This window comes from Somniosus microcephalus, chromosome 18, assembly GCF_052327205.1.
Source record: "Somniosus microcephalus isolate GS21.2 chromosome 18, FLI_Smic_1.0, whole genome shotgun sequence".
NCBI classification, from domain to species: domain Eukaryota; kingdom Metazoa; phylum Chordata; class Chondrichthyes; order Squaliformes; family Somniosidae; genus Somniosus; species Somniosus microcephalus.
Window position 1 is genome coordinate 38962666 of NC_141004.1, and position 18882 is coordinate 38981547.

Consider the following 18882-nt stretch of genomic DNA (forward strand, 5'->3'; position numbering starts at 1 on the left):
GTAAGTGATTGGTTGGTGAGTATTTGTCTCTTTTTAAGCTTAAACTCTGGTTTATAGTTTCTAAGGTGCGATATTCATCATCTAGAATCGGGGCAGTGGGTATTTAAAAATAATATTAATAAATGTAATTAATTACATAGAATGGGAGAGCAGGTGATGTGTTGCTGCTGCTATATGTGGGAGCTGGTGGACACCATTGATGATCACGGTGATCACATTTGCAGTAAGTGTTGGCTGCTCGAGGAATTCCGGCTCCGTGTTGATGAGCTGGAGTCCGAGCTTCAAACACTGAGACACATCAGGGAAGGGGAGAGTTACCTGGACTCTGTGTTCCAGGAAGTAGTCACACCAATTAGATTAATTAATTCAGATGTAGTCTGTGGCCAGGGTCAGGATGGTGTGACTAGAAGTGAGGCTGGTACGGGGATCCAGGAGTTAGTGTTGGAGGAGCCGCAGCCCTTGCTCTTGTCCAGCAGGTTTGAGGCTCTTACTCCCTGTGAGAATGGGAACGGGGACTGCGGGGAGGATGAGCAACCTGGCCACAGCACCGTGGAGCGGGGGGCCATTCAAGTGGGGGGAGGTAAAAGAAATGTTGTAGTGGTAGGGGATAGTATCGTTAGGGGGATAGATAGGGTTCTTTGCAGCCGAGAGCGAGAGTCCTGAAGGCTGTATTGCCTGCCTGGTGCCAGGGTTAAGGACATCTCCTCTGGGCTGGAGAGAAACTTGGAGTGGGAGGGGGATGAGGAAATCTACATGATATAAGGGGTTAATTTCAAGTGCTTGCTGGGTAAAAGTTTTCAGACTTGACACAGGTAAAGAGTCGATGTGTAACTAGAGCTATTGCACGTACCTGGATTACAGCCAAGAACAGATGTCTGCCCACCTAATGAGAATGTAGAAGTGAAACAATGGGTTTCGTTTCTGAAATACCCAGTGACCTAATAATTTGTTAGATCTAGTCTCCAGATACATGATTAAGATTAAGGAGGACCTCCGGTTACACGATTCATATCCTGTTATATCTTAACCGTTGACATGTGTCCAGGATCCTTCTGTCAATATGTCATAAGACCTAATGATTAATCTAAAATGTATCCTGATTGAGGAACAAAGGAATGTCAATTAAACTTGTTTGTTACACTGTATAAATATGGAACGCTTACGCTGTATCATTGGAATAGTAGACTCACCCCTTGAGTAGAGGTGCTGATTCCCCTTGCAAGAGAAAATAAAAGGCCTGTCCGTCTGACGAATCCAAGAGTGTATTGAGTCATTACCCAGAGCTAAGAAAAAAAGCACTTCTACAATTTGGAGGTTCCACCAAGATGGCTTGCTGTACCAATTGGTGAGTTAACAGACGCCGAGTACGTTTCTCGGTTGGGAAAATCCCATCGGCCGAAGGTGGTGTTTTGCCACATTTTTGGGACTTTCCCTGCCAGAAGCATAGCTGCGCATAGTCTGTTTATTCCATTGGACAGTACTGCCATCGGGTAATTGACTCACAAGGTTCGGAGGTTAAACTGCCGTTGTGACTGTTTCCCTTTCAGAAACGGAACAGAGGATCAGCCATGAGGAGCTGACGCCCCGCGAACAGGATCGTGCAGAAAAGGACTAAAGGTACCAGAGAGAGAAGGTTAAGTCAGGAATTTGATTAACTAAGGAGCTAGCGATTTACTGGAAATTGAACTAGCAAGGTTCCATAAAGGGAGTAGGGTAGAAGGAGAGAGAGTGGGTGAAGTTAGTTGGGACAAATTGAAGGCCCTTTTTGCTAAAAAATTTGGCTAAAGGGAGTAAGGTAGAGGGAAGAAGAGTGGGCGATTGTCTGAAACACAGTGTCAATGTTTAATGTTTATGAGAGTGAGTATTTAACTACTTGTTATTATCAATCAACTTCGTCCAGTAAGGCTGCATAGGTTGGGGATTTAGTAACACTTTGGTTGTTGTTTAACAAGTGTATTGTTTATTGTTTATTGTTATATGTATTAATGTTTAGTCATGTCTGATCTGTAGAGGCGTCCCACGCAGATCATAGAGTGTTACGGAATTGTTGTATGTTTTAACTAAAATATTTAAGCTGAAAAAAAAACTGCAGAAGGGGTTGGAAAAGACCCAAGCCGGGGAAGTGAGTCCCGCGGCGGAATGTATTGTTGAGAAAATAGTGATGTCTTTTACATGATCCACTAAGCTATTGTGGATTCGGTATTTTCCCCAGTTAGAAATACCTTCCACGAGGGTTGAGAACCCTCGAGTTTTATACGTATGTATAGTTTATTAATCTGATCTGTCGGGGCGTACAACGCAGATCACGGATTGTCACGGGAGTTTGGATTGTTTTAAGTGAACCATTTAAGCTGCTAAAATGGGTGCTAGCACCAGTAAGCCACCCGAGAAAGGCACGCCAGCAGCCTTTATGTTAAAGAACTGTGGTCAATCATCCATTGATCACCTACCAAATTGGTCCAAATGGACTGTAAATAAGACTAGACCCTTTCCCTCAGTTGGTTCATTTAACATAGAAAGAATTACTTGCCTCGAGGAATGTTTAACGGACAAGAGAGAAATAGAGAACAGCCAGATAAAAAGACTGCCTCTATGTTTGTTGAGTCAGAAGAAAAAAAAAATTACCCCGAAGAAACACCTTTCTCCTCTATTATGGTAGGATAACAAGGCAACTATAGAAGGATGAATAGAGGGGAATATAGAGAAAGGCGTGGTAGAGTAAGAGGGTATGGACGATCTGGTAATTGTTACAATTGCGGACAACCCGGACATTGCGAAAAATCGTCAGAACCAAACCTCCAATAATGGACCTCCGTTAGAGAATAAAGGTCCTAATTTCACTGTCCATAACCCTTTTTCGGACTAGTCAGGAGGTTACCCTACAAACGGACAGGGATTTAGGAGAAAAAGAGAGATCAGAATTACTGACTGACACCAGCAGCCCCAGGCGCCACAGACCACCAAATGCCCGTTGTTTCTTTAAATTCACGCAGCGAACCTGAAATTAAAATGCAAATAGCTGGGAGACCTATGTCATTTTAGTAGATACAGGAGCAACCTTTTCAGTGTTAGGGAAAGGATATTCTGAAGGAATGCCTATTAATGGGAAAAAGACCCCGATAGCTGGATTGGCTGGAATACTACAATGCTTGAATCAATCGACTCCCCTCACAGTAAAAGTAGAAGAATTTGAGGAAGAACACTCCTTTCTGTTATCAGGAGATGTCTCTATGAATTTATGTGGAAGAGACTTGCTGTGCAAAATGAATGCTACAATCATTTGCTCCCCATCAGGAGTAACGGTAGAAATCCAAGTAGATAAGGCATATGCGTACCCAGTAACAGAAATAAAACACCCTGTTCTTTACGCATGGGAAATTGCCGACCCAAGTTTGAGTCCCAAACTTGTCAGTCTGTTAGGAGCGTGGGGATTCGTTACAAGCTCCATAAAACAATACCAGGAATCCCTGAAACTAGGGAAATGGCATTCAAAATTGCACTGCACGGCCTGCTATGACAAAACAGGACAAGATTATCAGCCGTTTTTAAATTTAAAATACCTCCTAACTATTAGACTGCATAGCCCTATAAAGTTACAATTAATCCAGCTGCAGCATTACCCAAAAGGTCACAGTATCCATTGTCAGAGAAAGCAGAAAAAGGAATTGAGCCAGTGATGGAATCATTGTTAAAACAGGGAGTTAACGCCGGATAGAATAAAGGTCGTTTGCAACACATCGTTGCCAAAAACTAAAAGAGAAATGAAGCATTTTCTAGGAATGACTGGCTATTGTAGACAATGGATATTGAACTATTTAGAAATAACCAGACCACTATTGGACATGAGCATGACAAATTTGGAAAATTCGCGGTTACCTGACTTCCTCAGGAAACCAGATTAAAAATGCACAAGAAGTGCAAAATCTTTTACTAGCTATTCAGAGACGTAAACAGATTGCAATTATTAAGTGCCAAGCGCACACGGGGCATTTGGACAAGGTTGCGCTTGGAAACGCTGCTGCAGATAGCGCTGCTAAGTCAGTAGCTATATCAAGTACTGAACGACAAGTTTCAGCCTTCCCTGTTAGAGAAAAGCCAGAGATACCGCAGCCCACGTCCTTAGATGATGTGCTGACCCATCAAGATAGGGCCAGTTCTGATGAAGTAAAGGAATGGGTTGTTAATCATTGTTTTAAAAACACTGACGGCTTATGGGTCCATCATGACGGCCGCATGGTGGCACCCAAATCATTACTATCACCAATTGCCCGATGTGTTCATAAATTCACCCATGCGGGCAAAGGGGGGATGGCGGACTATATCCTTAAGACCTGGTATGCACCAGGAATCTCAAAATTGGCAAAACAAATTTGTGAAAATTGTATTATCTGCCAGACCATGAATGCAGGAAAAAAAATAAAGAAGGTACAGCCCGCATCCCATCCAAACCCCATGGGTCCTTTTGTACACTTGCAAATGGATTTTATTGAGCTACCTGTGTGCATGAGCTTTAAATATGTATTAGTTATTGTTGATATGTTTTCAAGGTGGATTGAAGCGTTTCCTTGTAGAAAGAGTGACACCACCACTGTTGCTAAATGTTTATTGAAGGACATTGTGCCTCGCTTTGGGATACCAGCAAAACTGTCAAGTGACAATGGGTCCCATTTTATGGGAACAGTGATTAAGGAACTATGCAAAGCCTTACAGATTAACCAGCACCTCCATTGCAGTTATCATCCACAGTCGGCTGGACTAGTGGAAAGATATAACGGGATGCTGAAAAACAAGCTTGCAAAACTGTGTAAAGAAACTGGACTTAAATGGGTTGATTTGCTACCCATAGCTTTAATGACAATGCGGTCTGCTACCAACAGAACTACAGGATTGTCGCCTCACGAGATCGTCATGGGAAGACCACAAAGATTGCCCTTTTCGGCACCTTTAACAGCTAAACAAATGGACATCCATAAAATGGAGGAAGATATGTTGAGTTATTGCATTGCACTAACCAAATGCATTTCTAGTTTCCATCAACAGGTGAAGGAAGCCCAGGTCGATCCCGCTGAAGGAAAGTGCCATACTTTCGAGCCAGGAGATAACGTCTACATAAAAATCTTCAAGCGAAAGAATGGCCTTCAACCCAGATTTGAGGGACCCTTCCAAGTACTCCTGACCACAAACACCGCTGTAAAAGTAAAGGAGCGACCAACATGGATACACACGTCCCATTGCAAGAAGGCATCAGTTAAAGACAATACACTGCCAAGATGAACTGGATTTGGACTTTAACAAGACTGTTCTTTTTGTCAACAATAATTGAAACTGCCATATGGATTTACCCAGATCCTCTGCAATGCAAACCATGCATAAAAGAATGTGTACTTTTAACCAAAAATCTCTTTTATATTATAATGAGACCATGAAAGTCCAGCTCCAGGACCATACTATGCAGGTACCCTTAGGGTAAGACAGGGAAAGATAGTAGAAGAAGATAGTGGACAAAGGCTTGATAAGCAATGGGTCACATGCCCTGATACTGTATTACCAAGTGACAGAACTGCGAACGGAGGGGTTATCTGCAATGGTAATTCAAGAGGAGGACTGGCCCTGACAGCTAAGTCAATGTTTTGTGATAATCCTTTTACACAACCCCTCATTTCAACATCAATTACTCAGAAAAGAAAAATTAATAGGACCGCTAAGAAACAAGGAGGGAGAGGTGGAAGACTGTTAAATAAGCATAACTATCATCATGTTAATACCTTTGTATACATGAATTATTTGCACCAGATATGGAACAAATTTGAAGCCTATAATAACACCTATTTCATCTGTGGGCATAGAGCATACCCTTGGTTATCACAAAATTGGACTGGGTCATGTTATTTGGGATATGTAGTGCCCTATATACATCATATTTCATCTTTGGATAGCCACCCTGGGACACGAGCAAAACGAGCCATTACAGAAACTGAAAGGTTCTTTGCTATAGCATTTCCCTGGTATGGAACAGGGAAGTTAGCAAGAGAATCTATAAACATGGCAGCAGTGTTGGAACAAATAGCCAATGATACTGCTGATGCTCTTAGTGATGTAAACGCAGAAATGGTGGCTTTGCGCACTGTTGCCTTACAAAGCCGCATGGCTCTGGACTATTTGTTGGCAAAAGAAGGGGGCACATGTGCAATCATAAAAACCGAATGTTGCACCTATATTCCAGATAGCTCAGAAAATATCACCAACCTGGTAAACCACATAAGGGAGGCCGTAGAGAAACTACGTCAACCTGAACAGTGGTCCATGTGGGATTGGATTTCAGGGTGGGGAGGAGCACTAGGAAAGCAAAGTTTGGAAAATTATTGTGTACAAAAGTCCTTTCCTCATTAACATCAACTCCTCCAGTACCAATGATGTCTGAATATGAGGATATTAAGGGTAAGACCTTTGATGTAGAATTTCTTAAACTTAGCGAAAGATTGTCCTTAGTAAGGACAAAGGGGGGGAATGAGGAAATCTACCTGATATAAGGGGTTAATTTCAAGTGCTTGCTGGGTAAAAGTTTTCAGACTTGACACAGGTAAAGAGTCGATGTGTAACTAGAGCTATTGCACGTACCTGGATTACAGCCAAGAACAGATGTCTGCCCACCTAATGAGAATGTAGAAGTGAAACAATGGGTTTCATTTCTGAAATACCCAGTGACCTAATAATTTGTTAGATCTAGTCTCCAGATACATGATTAAGATTAAGGAGGACCTCCGGTTACACGATTCATATCCTGTTATATCTTAACCATTGACATGTGTCCAGGATCCTTCTGTCAATATGTCATAAGACCTAATGATTAATCTAAAATGTATCCTGATTGAGGAACAAAGGAATGTCAATTAAACTTGTTTGTTACACTGTATAAATATGGAACGCTTACACTGTATCATTAGAATAGTAGCCTCACCCCTTGAGTAGAGGTGCTGATTCCCCTTGCAAGAGAAAATAAAAGGCCTGTCCGTCTGACGAATCCAAGAGTGTATTGAGTCATTACCCAGAGCTAAGAAAAAAAACACTTCTACAGGGAGGATCCAGTTGTCGTGGTCCATGTTGGTACCAACGACATAGATAGGACAAGGAAAGAGGTTCTGTTGAGGGAGTTTGAGCAGCTAGGGGCCAAATTAAAAAGCAGAACCACAAGGGTAATAATCTCTGGATTACTACCTGAGCCACGTGCAAATTTGGCTAGGGTAAATAAAATTAGAGAGTTAAATGCGTGGCTCAAAGACTGGCGTGGGAGAAATGGGTTTTGCTTCTTGGGACACTGGCATCAGTACTGGGACGGGAGAGAGCAGTTCCATTGGGACGGACTTCACTTGGCCAGTGCTGGGACTAGAGTCCTGGCGAATCGAATAACTAGGGCTGTAGAGAGGGCTTTAAACTAATTAGTGGGGGGGAGGTTTTAAGAGAGCGAAAAATAAAAATGACAGCGGAGAAGGCAATAGAGCAAGGTAGCAGTGGGGGAATTAAAAACCAGAGCATGTCAGGAAGCGACAGAATGTATAATGGTAAAGTAGTAAAGGGGGTAAAAGCAGGAATAAATTGTCAGAAAACATATTTGAAAGTTCTTTATCTGAATGCACGCAGCATTCGTAACAAAATAGACGAGTTGACGGTACAAATAACTACACATGGGTATGATCTGGTGGCCATTACGGAAACATGGCTGCAAGATGATCATGACTGGGAACTAAACATACAAGGGTATTTGACAATTAGGAAGGACAGACAGGAAGGAAAGGGAGGTGGGGTTGCTATGTTAATCAAGGATGGAATCACTGCAATAGTCAGAAATAATATTGGGTCAAAGGATCAGGATAGTGAAACAGTTTGGGTGGAGATAAGGAATAATAAGGGGAAAAAGTCACTAGTGGGTGTAGTCTATAGGCCTCCTAACAGTTGCAACTCTGTTGGTCGGTGTATAAATCAGGAAATAGTTGGGGCTTGTAATAAGGGAACAGCTATAATCATGGGGGATTTTAACTTTCATATTGACTGGACTAATCAAATTGGGCATGGCAGCCTTGAGGAAGAGTTCATAGAGTGTATTAGGGATGGGTTCCTGGAGTAGTATGTAACTGAACCAACCAGGGGGCAGGCAATCTTAGATCTGGTCCTGTGTAATGAGACAGGATTAATAAAAAATGTCCTAGTAAAGGATCCCCTTGGAATGAGTGACCATAATATGGTTGAATTCCAAATTCAGTTTGAGGGTGAGAGAGTTGGATCTCAAACCAGTGTACTGAGCTTAAATAAAGGAGACTATGAAGGTATGAGAGTAGAATTGACTAAAGTGGACTGGGAAACAGATTAAAGTGTAAGACGGTACAAGAGCAGTGGTCTACATTCAAGGAGATATTTCACATCTTTCAAGATAAATATATTCCACTGAGGAAAAAGGGGAGTAAAAGAAAAGACAGCCATCCGTGGCTTAGTAAAGTAATAAAGGATAGTATCCGACTGAAAACAAGGGCATATAAAGTAGCCAAATCTATTGGGAGGATAGAAGATTGGGAAGCATTTAAAAGCCAGCAAACAATAACTAAAAGATTAATTAAGAAAGGGAAGATAGATTATGAAAGTAAACTAGCAAAAAATATAAAAACAGATAGCAAGAGTTTCTACAGCTATATAAAAAGAAAAAGGGTGGCTAAAGTGAACGTTGGTCCCTTAGAGGATGGGACCGGGAAACTAGTGGTGGGGAACATGGAGATGGCAAAGACGCTGAACAAATATTTTGTATCAGTCTTTACAGTAGAGGACACTAAAAATATCCCAACGCTGGACAAACAGGGGGCAATGGGGGGGAGGAGCTAAACATGATTAAAATCACTAAGGAGATGGTACTCGGTAAAATAATGGGACTTAAGGCGGATAAATCCCCCGGACCTGATGGCCTACATCCTAGGGTCTTGAGAGAAGTGGCGGTAGGGATTGTGGATGCATTGGTGATTATTTTCCAAAACTCCCTGGACTCAGGAAAGGTCCCGGCAGATTGGAAAACTGCTAATGTAACACCCTTATTTAAGAAGGGAAGTAGACAAAAGGCCGGAAACTATAGACCAGTTAGCCTAACATCTGTGGTTGGCAAAATGTTGGAGTCCATTATTAAGGAAACAGTAACAGAGCATTTGGATAAACATAATTTAATAGGACAGAGTCAGCATGGTTTTATGAAGGGGAAGTCACGTTTGACAAATTTGCTCGAAATCTTTGAGGACGTAACATACAGGGTGGATAAAGGGGAACCAGTGGATGTAATGTATTTGGACTTCCAAAAGGCATTTGACAAGGCTCCACACAAAAGATTACTGATCAAGATAAAAAATCACGGGATTGGGGGTAATATACTGGCATGGGTGGAAGATTGGCTATCTAACAGAAAACAAAGAGTTGGGATAAATGGTTCATTCTCGGGCTGGCAATCAGTAACCAGTGGTGTTCCACAGGGGTCAGTGCTGGGACCCCAACTCTTTACAATCTATATTAATGATTTGGAGGAAGGGACCGAGTACAACATATCCAAGTTTGCCGACGATACAAAGATGGGAGGGAAAGCAGTGAGTGAGGAGGACATAAAAAACCTGCAAAAGGACATAGACAGGCTAAGTGAGTGGGCAGAGATTTGGCAGATGCAATATAATGTTGGAAAGTGTGAGGTTATGCACTTTGGCAGAAAAAATCAAAGAGCAAGTTATTATCTAAATGGAGAGAAACTGCAAAGTGCTACAGTACAAAGGGATCTGGGGGTCCTGGTGCATGAAACACAAAAAGTTAGTATGCAGGTGCAGCAGGTGATCAGGAAGGCCAATGGAATCTTGGCTTTTATTGCAAGGGGGGTGGAGTATAAAAACAGGGAAGTCTTGCTTCAGTTATACAGGGTATTGGTGAGGCCACACCTAGAATAATGCGTGCAGTTTTGGTTTCCATATTTAAGAAAAGATATACTTGCTCTCGAGGCGGTTCAGAAAAGGTTCACTCGGTTGATTCCAGAGATGAGGGGGTTGACGTATGAGGAAAGGTTGAGTAGGTTGGGACTCTACTCATTGGAGTTCAGAAGAATGAGAGGCGATCTTATCGAAACATATAAGATTGTGAGGGGGCTTGATCGGGTGGATGCGGTGAGGATGTTTCCACTGATGGGTGAGACTAGAACTAGGGGGCATTATCTTAGAATAAGGGGCAGCCCTTTCAAAACTGAGATGATGAGAAACTTCTTCACTCAGAGGGTAGTAAATCTATGGAATTTGCTACCCCAGAGAGCTGTGGAAGCTGCAACATTAAATAAATTTAAAATGGAGATAGACAGTTTCCTAGCAGATAAGGGAATTAGGGGTTACGGGGAGAGGGCAGGGAAGTGGACGCGAGTCTAGATTCAGATCAGCCATGATCCTATTGAATGGCGGAGCAGGCCCAAGGGGCCGTATGGCCTACTCCTGCTCCTACTTCTTATGTTCTTATGTAGCAAGACATCCTTGTTCCTGTACTCGAACCCTCTTGCTACGAAGGCCAACATACCATTTGCCTTCTTAACCACCTGCTGCACCTGCATGCTTACCTTCAGCGACTGGTGCACAAGAACACCCAGGTCTCTTTGCACTTCCCCTTCTCCCAATCTATTGCCATTCAAATAATAACCAACCTTCCTCTTTTTGCCACCAAAGTGGATAACCTCACATTTATCCACATTATAGTGCATTTGCCATGTTTCTGCCCAATCACCCAACCTGTCCAAATCATACTGGAGTTTCACGACATCCTCCTCACAGCACACACACCCACCCAGCTTTGTGTCTTAATTTTGTGCCTTAATTTTGTGCCTTAATTTTGTGCCTTAATTTTGCACACTAATCTCTTATGTGGGACCTTATCGAAAGCCTTCTGAAAGTCCAAATACACCACATCCACTGGTTCTCCCTTATCTATTTTACCAGTTACATCCTCAAAAAATTCCAGTAGATTAGTCAAACATGATTTACCTTTTGTAAATCCATGTTGACTTTGTCCGATCCTGTCACTGCTTTCCAAGTGCTCTGCTATTACATCTTTTATAATGGACTCTAGCATTTTACCCACTACCGATGTCAGGCTTACCGGTCTATAATTCCCCGCTTTTTCTCTACCACCTTTTTTGAATAGTCGGGTAACATTAGCTACCCCCCAATCCATGGGTACTGTTCCAGAGTCTATCGAATTCTGGAAGATGACCAGCAATGCATCTACTATTTCTAGGGCCACTTCCTTAAGTACCCTGGGATGTAGATTATCAGGCCCTGGGGATTTATCGGCCTTCAGTCCCATCAATTTTCCTAACACCATTTCCCTACAAATACTGATTTCTTTCAGTTCCACCCTTTCATCAGACCCTATGTTCCCCGGCATCTCTGGGAGGTTATTTGTGTCCTCCTTTGTGAAGACAGAACCAAAATATGTATTTAGTTGGTCTGCCATTTCTTTGTTCCCCATTATAAATTCCCCTGATTCTGACTGCAAGGGACCTACGCTTGACTTCACTAATCTTCTTCTCTTCACATATCTATAAAAGCTTTTACAGTCAGTTTTTATGTTCCCTGAAAGCTTACTCTCATATGCTATTTTCCCTTTCTTAATTAATCACTTTGTCCTCCTTTGTTGAATCCTAAACTGCTCCCAATCCTCAGGATTATTGCTTTTTCTGGCCAATTTATATGTCCTCTCTTTGGATCTTATGCTATCCCTAATTTCCCTTGTTAGCCACGGTTGAGTCACCTTTTTTGTTTTATTTTTATGCCAAACTGGGTTGAACAAATTCTGTAGCTCATCCATTCGGTCTTTGAATGTTTGCCATGCCTATCCACTGTCAACCCTTTGAGTGCCATTCCCCAATCAATCCTACCCAACTCGCTCCTCAGACCATCGTAGTTTCCTTTATTTAAATTGAGGACCCTAGTCTCTGATTCAACTACTTCATTCTCCATCTTAATGAAGAATTCGATCATATTATGATCGCTCCGACCCAAGGGGCCTCGTACAACAAGATTGCTAATTAATCCTTTCTCGTTACATAATACCCAGTCTAAGATGGCCTGATCTCTGGTTGGTTCCTCGACATATTGGTCCAGGAAACCGTCCCATAAACACTCCAGGAATTCCTCCTCCACAGTATTGTTACTAATTTGGTTGGCCCAATCTATATGTAAATTAAAGTCACCCATGATGACTTCTGTGCCCTTATTGCACGCTTCTTTAATTTCCCTTTTAATGCCATCCCCAACCTCCGCCTTACTGTTTGGAGGTCTATATACCACTCCCACTAACGTTTTTTTCCCCTTAGTATTCCTCAATTCTGCCCATACAGATTCCACATCATCAGAGCTAATATCCTTCATTACAATTGTGTTAATCCCTTCTTTAACCAGTAATGCTACCCCACCTCCCTTTCCTTTCTGCCTATCTTTCCTGAATATCGAATACCCCTGAATGTTGAGTTCCCAGTCTTGGCCATCCTTGAGCCACGTTTCCGTAATCCCAACCAAATCATATTTGTTTACCTCTATTTGTGCAGCCAATTCATCCACCTTATTACAAATGCTCCTCGCATTAAGACACAAAGCCTTCAGGCTTGTTTTTTTTAACACTCTTAGACCTATTAGAATTATTATTTACTGTGGCCATGTTTGATTTAAACTGTTGATTTCTCTGACTGCCACTTTTGTTTTTCTCCTTCCTGTCTTTTGCTTTTATCCTTGTTTCCCTTTCCTCTGTCTCTCTGCTCAGGTTCCCAACCCCCTGCCATTTTAGTTTAAACCCTCCCCCACAGTACTAGCAAACACTCCCCCTAGGATATCGGTTCCAGCCCTGCCCAGGTGCTGATGAGAGAGGTCTTGGTGAGCCTGTGTGCAAGGGCTCACCTTAGAACAGAGATTCTCAAAGCTGTCAAATGCTGACAATTCATCTATCAAAAATTTTGAGACAGATGAAATGTCATATGCTGACCTCATCTGTCACCAGCTTTCCCTTAATTGGCTGGTAAGCCCACAGGGCAGGCTTAGCAAGGCCAATAAAGGGAAAATAGCGTGGGTTGGTCAGATGTCGCTGGTGGGCGGGACTGAAACCCGGAAACCAGAAGCCCCGCCTCCAGCACGTCTCCATTGAAAAATCAGCAAGTATTCCATTTCAGAGCTCTGCCATTCTTCATATTGCTCAGCATAAAATACATAGAAGAAAATTGGAAAAAAATATACAGTGTAGGTCTAATTTGAGAGAGATACAGAAATACTAGAGATGATTGCCAAACAGGATTAGAAAGCTGGATTGGTTTATTGTAGTTAATAGGTTATTTTATATATACTTAAATTTGGCCTGAAAGGATCCTGTCTCATAGAAGCTTAATGGCATTGTGACTTTCAAAGCTATGGAAAAAGCCATCCAATCCTTGAAGTGGTCAGTAAGTCAGCCCTGAGCAAATGGCATAACTCAAGACAGTGGCCCTGATTTTAAAGGGGGTCTGGTATGGTGTGGGTGAGCCCTGAAGTTGGTGGAACACCCGGGGTTGTCCAGGGACGTTGAGGCCCGGCCGACCTGATTGGCGGGTCCTGATTTCCATAACATTTTCTCAGTGACCCGTCTGAACCCGGCCAAACCCACTACTTGACCGTTGGGCAGGAGGCCGCAGCCAGGGACCCGCAGGATCATTCCCTGGCTTTCAAGTAAGTGGCGAGGAGGGCCCTGGGTGCGATCGGGGGAGAGGGTGGGAGCTCTGGCCAATAAGGAAATCTGAAATAAAATATTAAAAATTACCTGCCTGGGCCTCTTCTAGCCCATGATCTATCCCAACATGTCTGACCTGACGGGGAAATGGCACTGCTCCCATACTCAGGCCTCTCACTAAAATTGCAGATTGGGTCCTGTGGTGATTATTCCTTGATTAGTAAAAGTATTGTGATTCGTTGTTTGTTAACTGCCTTGGGATATGTGTTGTAATCTCATTGGTAGTTGATGATCACATGATGTGTTGTGGCTACCTTAAATTCAGTCCTTTTCTAGCTTAGTTGGGACTGGATGTGGAAAGATATGCTGCTGATTTTAAGGTTGATAAAGCCTAGCTTTGGAAGGCAAATCTATTCTTTATTTCAATTTATTAACTTTTTGTTAGAATGGAGCGATATCTTCAACCAGAACGATTCAAGGCTGACCCCAATTCTGCTGGAGTGGATGATAAATGGAAACATTGGTATTGTACATTTAAAAACTTTTTGGGCGTGTTGGATCAAGAGGCTCTAAATAAGCTGAATATGCTGATCAACTACATTGACCCGGATGTATATAAATATATTTTGCACTGTAAAACTTATGAAGAGTCTATTTCTACATTGGAAAAGATTTTTGTTAAACCAAAGAATGAGGTATTTGCACGTCATCTTCTATCTGCCCGTAGGCAGCAGGTGGGAGGATCTTTGGATACTTATTTACAAGCACTTCAGTGCCTTAGTGTTGACTGTAATTATAAGGCTGTGACGGCTGAAGAACATAAGGACGAATCGGTACGGGGTGCTTTTGTTAATGGATTACTGTCTAGATCAATTCGTCAGCGGTTGTTAGAAAATAAGACTCTGGATCTTAAAAGTGCTTTTGAGCAAGCTTCTACATTGGATGTGGCTCAGAGAAGTTTGGATTCTTATGCTCTTTTTAATCGGCCTGCGACTATGGTTTCGGCAGTTTCGGATGAAAAGGAATTATGTGGACTTAATGGGAGTGGTTTACTAGATTTTGAAACAGTTTCTACTTCGGCGGCCGTTGCCTCTAGGATTCAGAAGTGTTATTTTTGTGGGAATATCCGGCACCCTCGTCTGAAGTGTCCTGCTCGGGAGGCTGTGTGTAGTAAATGCGGCAAGAGAGGTCATTATGCACGTGTGTGCAAATCATCAGGTTCAATTACCTTCCCTTCTCCTGGTGTGGAAGGGTCTTCCTCCACTACCTCTCCTGTGACTATTCAGCCTTTAGATAGGGCGTTTATTGCATCAATTTCTGCTGCATTTGCTCATGGCCTAAACAAAGCTATAGTTACGGCTCAAGTTAATGGGTTGGAAGTGAAGGCCCTTATAGATACGGGCAGTACTGAGAGTTTTATAAGTCTTCAGTTTGCAAAGGAGAAGCATTTGAAAATTTTGCCTGTTACATATCAGGTGTGTATGGCTCAGACGACCCTTACTTCACAAATAGCTGGTTGTTGCTTTGTGAAAATGGTTCTTCTGGGTAATACGTATACTGATATACGCCTATCTGTTTTGCCTAATCTCTGTGCGGATATTTTGATTGGACATGATGTGCTTCAGTTACACGAGTCTCTTAGTCTTTCATTTGGAGGGACTAAGCCACCTTTATCTATTTGTGGATTAACCTCTTTATCTATTCCTCCATTATCACTTTTTTCCAATTTGATGTCGGATTGTAAGCCAATTGCTACCAAGTCAAGAAGATATAGTAGTCAGGATAGAGAATTTATTAATTCTGAAGTTCAACGTCTCTTATTGGAAGGAATCATTGAACCTAGTTGTTCGCCTTGGCGAGCACAGGTAGTTGTCACGACTAATGAGAGACACAAGAAACGAATGGTGATAGACTATTCCCAAACTATTAATAGGTATACTCAATTAGACGCGTACCCTTTGCCTAAGATTGATGAGCTTATCAATAAAGTATCTCAGTATAAAGTTTTTAGCACTATTGATTTAAAGAGTGCTTATCATCAGATTCCTATTGTTAAGAAGGATCAACCATATATGGCCTTTGAGGCTGGTGGAAAGCTGTATCAGTTTTGCCGAATACCATTTGGTGTTACTAATGGTGTTGCTTGTTTTCAACGGGCAATGGATGCTTTTATAAGTGATAACTCCCTCTCTGACACCTTTTCATACTTAGATGACATCACGGTGTGTGGCAAATCAAGGGTGGAGCATGATTCTAATTTTAAAAGATTCCTTCAAGCTGCGGAAAAAGTTGGTTTAACTTTTAACAAAGAGAAATGTATCTTTTCGACTACTGAGGTAAATCTATTGGGGTATATTATTTCGGGAAATAAGATTAAACCAGATCCAGAACGTCTGCGACTATTGATCGATTTACCTTGTCCTACTAATTCTAAGGCTTTGCAACGAGTTGTTGGATTGTTTTCTTATTATTCTAATTGGTTGCAAATTTTTCACAGAAGATCCGGCCTCTTATTCGGGTTACGACATATCCTCTATCATGGGAGGCCAGGACATGTTTTGAGAATTTTAAAAAGGATATTTTAGGAGCAGTTGTGCATTCCATTGATGAGCAGGTTCCCTTTGTGATTGAGACGGATGCTTCGGATTTTGCAATTGGGGCTACTTTGAACCAAAATGGAAGACCTGTGGCCTTTTTCTCACGTACTTTGAATAATAGTGAAAAAAGGCATTCCTCAATAGAAAAAGAGGCATACGCAATAGTAGAAGCATTGCGTAAATGGAGACATTATTTATCGGGGCGACATTTCACGTTGGTAACTGATCAAAAATCTGTGTCCTTTATGTTTGATGTTAAACATTTTGGAAAGATTAAAAATGATAAAATAATGAGATGGAGGATTGAGTTGGCATGTTACCATTTTGACATAGTTTATCGTCCGGGGAAGGATAATGTTGCTGCTGATGCACTGTCGAGGGCTTATTGTTCTGTGATTCACGGAGATACGCTTATTAATCTTCACAATGCTTTATGTCATCCTGGGGTTACGAGGATGATACACTTTGTACGCAGTAAGAACTTGCCTTTTTCAGCTGAAGACGTCAAGCGGATGACTTCATCATGTTCTATCTGTGCTCGGTGTAAACCGAATTTCTTTAAGCCTCAACGAGCTCATCTTATAAAGGCTACTTCTCCTTTTGAATGTTTGAGTGTTGATTTTAAGGGACCTCTTCCTTCAACTACTCAAAACCGATATATATTTACTGTTGTGGACGAGTTTTCAAGGTTCCCTTTTGCTTTTCCTTGTGCAGATGTATCAGCTGCTACAGTTATTAAATGTTTGACTCAACTTTTTGTCATCTTTGGGATGCCTGCGTATATCCATTCGGATCAGGGAAGTTCTTTTATGTCTTCCCAGTTGAAGGAATACCTTCAGAGTCGGGGAATTTCTACTAGTAGAACTACCCCGTATAATCCCCAGGGTAATGGACAGTGTGAACGATACAATGGGGTGATCTGGAAGGCAGTTATGTTGGCGTTGACATCCCGGAACCTTAAGAATACACAGTGGGAAATGGTGCTGCCTGATGCCCTGCATTCCATTAGATCATTGCTTTCAACGGCTACTAATGTGACCCCCCATGAAAGGCTCTTTAACTATCCGCGGAGATCTACTACGGGATATTCGGTACCTTCATGGCTTACTATGCAGGGGCCTGTGTTGCTTCGACGTCATGTTAGATTGTCAAAATATGACCCCTTGGTGGAGGAGGTGGAGCTGTTGGAGGCAAATTCCCAATATGCTCATATTCGATTCCAAGATGGGAAAGAAAGTACTGTTTCAATTAAAGACTTGGCTCCTTGTGGGGGCCAGCCCTCTTCTGAGAATATTAATAATGGTCATGATTCAGATAATGTGGATACTGTTACAGATACTACGAATATTTCCAATCCGATTGCAGATAATTATACTTCTATTAGTCAGCCTTTGATAGATGTTTATGACCGTCCTAGTTCATCTTCTGATGGGATTTCTAATCCGGAAACCGTTGAGAATCGGGATATGGATAGCCTTCCTGTTGAAGATACTTCTGTGCCTTCTGGCGTGGGAGGGCAAGGAATTTCACCAAGGTTAAGAAGGTCGACACGAACAAGATATCCGGTCAACCGATTGAAAATGGACTTTTAAATTGATAGTAATGTTTTAAAAATTGTTGAAATATTATAGTATATTGTTTTAGTTGAGAGATACTTAATACTTATGCGTAATGTTATTATTTGTTGTTGTTCATTTAGTATTTGTTATGTAAATAGTTTTATTCTCGTGCATAGTTTAGTTGTAAATAATTAATTGTAAATTGTAAAAGTTATTAGGTTGGAGTATATTTTAAAAGGAGGGGTGAATGTGGTGATTATTCCTTGATTAGTAAAAGTATTGTGATTCGTTGTTTGTTAACTGCCTTGGGATATGTGTTGTAATCTCATTGGTAGTTGATGATCACATGATGTGCTGTGGCTACCTTAAATTCAGTCCTTTTCTAGCTTAGTTGGGACTGGATGTGGAAAGATATGCTGCTGATTTTAAAGTTAATAAAGCCTAGCTTTGGAAGGCAAATCTATTCTTTATTTCAGGTCCCGATTAGATCATCAGGACCCGATCTGCATATTCAAAGAAGGCCTTCCTGTGGGTGTCACACTCATCTGTCAAAAGATCATGTTAAGATCAGGACACGGCGAGAAGGCAGCGGGATCAGAAGGGGGTAAGTCAATGCCCTCATTTTAACTGCCCCCGCCCGTTTTTCGCCAGATGGGGGCAGTTAAAATTGGGGCCATTGTCTCTACAAGACACCAAATATATGTCTTCTCTGACGTATCCAAGTAGGAGTGACATGGTCAGCGGATATTGACAGGAGCGAATATACCGCCTGAAGTGTTACTGATCTGAAGATTTAGTATCCTCATTTATTGGCTGTGATTTTGCCAGCGCTCAGAGGGCGGGTTTGGAGACGGGTCAGAGGCTAAAGTCGTTTTGATTGATGGCAGGTTCCACACCCGCCATCATCCCGCCTCCACACAACCTTCCCAAGTGTCAGGTCCCCGATTTGCGAATGGACCCGACACCTAGCGGCGGGAAACAGATTA